At 44.9% G+C, this 2752-nt stretch overlaps 1 pseudogene across 1 annotated transcript in view; it reads right to left on the bottom strand.

Moving 5' to 3' along the window:
- The window catches only part of LOC105538385, a 28877-nt pseudogene that overhangs the window by 14624 nt on the left and 11501 nt on the right, over positions 1 to 2752 (bottom strand). The window lies entirely within an intron of this gene.

Raw genomic sequence — 2752 nt, forward strand, 5'->3', positions numbered from 1 at the left:
TTATGAATTTGTGGTCTGTGAGGCAGAGGAGAGCCTGCCTGTGTTATCTGTGGGACTGAGACAGCGGACTGTGAGCTGCTAGGGACCAGACCTTTCCATCTTCATGCCTCTTAGGGCCCTTGACCGCATGATGGTTTTACCTTCTTATCTGCAGAGTTTCTTTCATTCTTTCCTCTTTTTCCTTATCTATCCAGAGCTGCAGGAAGAAGGGAAATGTCTTTATGTTTAAGAAGAGGAAAGCGAGGAACAGAAAGGGAAGAAACTGCCCGTCCTCATGGCAAGAGAGTAAGGATGGACAGACTTCCCTCTTTCACTTCCTATTTCTTTTTCTAGCTCCCAGCTCTCCCCACTGCCCTCATGTGTTTCATTTGTTTCAGGTTCTAGTGATGCATTTTGCTGCATCTCTCCAATTCTCATCTATGTAAGGAGAGAGGAAACAGTGTGAGTAGAGTCTGAATACCTCAGTCTCCACCCTATACCTCAGGAAAGGTGTGATAGGAGTCTGGCTTGGAAAGGGCAGTTGGTACAGAGAGGGAATATGGAAAAGCCCAAGGAAGGAGAATGAAGTGGTTGAGAGTTCAGGAATCAGGTACTGGGCTTCCCTGTCCAAGAAGATGGATGCCTTTCAAGGGGTTCCAGTGGGATGCAGAGCTACCCTTCCTCACTACACTGCAGAGGCGAGTCGTGATGAGTCCAGGTGCTAGGCAGTTCACCCTAATGTTCCTTGGGGCTAGCGCTATGGCCAGGGTCTTGGTGAGGCCCAACAAGGCTGTTTTACTGACATTGTAAGGACTGAAGCCCTGGAGAAAGAAGGGAATGTGTCAGACTCATAGTTTCCAGGTCATTCTTGGTTCTAATTACTAGACAGAAAGGGCAGTGCTCAATAGGGATCTCCTGTAAGGGAGGGGCACAGTTAGGAAACTGTCTTGTGGCTAAACCTCCCCCAGGTTATGGTTTGTAGAGGCAAGGCATCTTGCAGGGCAGGGACTTGGTGTGATTCTAAAAGGGGACACAAACTTCTTTGGGTTATATAACAGGAGGGGTGGAAAGATGTAGAGTGGAGGATGGGATGGAAGGGGCAGACAAAAGGTTTCTTACAAGAGATGGACTGAAGGCTGCTACAGAGGGCAGGAATACCGCTGAGCCACCCCTGGAAAAAGAAGAGAGCTGACCCTCTTCCCAGTGTGGACCACTGCCCTCAGCCCGTGTGAGGTCCCATCTCACCCAGGCTCTCCCTCACTCTCTGTACCCTCGTTTCTGGCACCACTGCCTTTGTCATCAGGGCTGGGGCCTTCACATTAATGTCCAGAGTCTGAAGCCAAGAGAAGAAGGGGAAACAGCATGAGTGAAGAGCACTGGAGGAGGATGGCAATGAGGAGTTAGAGTGGGTTCCTAGGATGTTTGTCAGAGCTGACGAAGGTCTTAGGATAATTCACCTGCATCTTGCACATGAAGAAACTGAGGTTCAGGGAGAAGTAGCTCTCACCAGCTGCTTAGCTAGATAATGATACATTAGGTTCAGGTGAGAAAAAATGGAACCTGGTTCATCTTGTTTCGTGACCAGCCAAGTATGATGTGGCCCAGAAGGGGCCTAAATCCTCAGGGCTCCTTTGGATTTGAGCTGCGTTTTCTGCGTTTCTTCAAAGTAGGGAGAGCCTGCAATTGTCAGCTTCCTGGAGCTGTCTTAAAGTGTGCCATGCTTCTTAGGGAAAATGTGGCCTGACCTTGGATACCTGGGGTTGTTCTAGCACTTCTCTGGCTTCTGTGCTTAGGGAGTGAGATGCTCTTGGCCCTCTAGGATGGACTGCCTGCCTAGACCTGATTAGAAAGTGGGATCATGAGGAGGCACCTTCTGGGGAAGCTGGGAGACAAGGTACAATCAGAATCCCCACATCCATAATCTAAAACAAATACATGACCCCTGTTTACATTGTTCTAGACAACTGCTTATATTAAAATATTTCAATCTTACAGAAAAATTGGAAATAGAAGTACAACGAGTATCTAGAGATCCTTCACTTAGATTCACCAGTCGTTCTCTACTAAAAATACGAAAATTAGCTGGACGTGGTGGCATGTGCCTGTAATCTCAGCTACTTAGGAGGACGGAACAGGAGAACAGCTTGAACCCGGGAGGTGGAGGTTGCAGTGAGCCGAGATCGCACCACTGCACTCCAGCCTGGGCAATAGAGTGAGACTGCATTTCAAAAAATAAATAAATAAATAAAAATTAAAATAAACAAACTTAGTTGCAGATACTGGAATGCTCTATCCCTAAATACTTACCATGCATTTCCAAAGAGCAAGGATGTTCTTTTACGCAACCATAATCCATTATCACACCCAAGAAGTTTGACATTGATGATAATTTAATCTAATATATTGGCCTCAATTGTCCCCAAATGTGTTTTTTTTAAAAAGTTCAGAGTTCAATCAAGGATCAGGCATTATGCTTGGATTTGATGTACTGTGATATTTAAAAAATATATATAATCTAAAAGAAAAGTTACAGGTACATCTTATTTTATCACACTTTGCAGATATTGTGTTTTTTTACAAATTGAAGGGTTTTACAGATGGAAAGTTCATGGCGCTAACTGGAGCCATTTTTCCAACGGCATGTGCTCACTTTGTCTCTGGGTCACATTTTGGTAATTCTTGGGAATATTTCAGACTTTTTCATTATTATTATATCTGTTACAGTGATCTGTGATCAGTGATCTTTCATGTTTTTATTATAATTGTTTTGGGG

This window comes from Mandrillus leucophaeus, unplaced genomic scaffold (genome assembly GCF_000951045.1).
Source record: "Mandrillus leucophaeus isolate KB7577 unplaced genomic scaffold, Mleu.le_1.0 Scaffold1909, whole genome shotgun sequence".
Lineage (NCBI taxonomy): Eukaryota > Metazoa > Chordata > Mammalia > Primates > Cercopithecidae > Mandrillus > Mandrillus leucophaeus.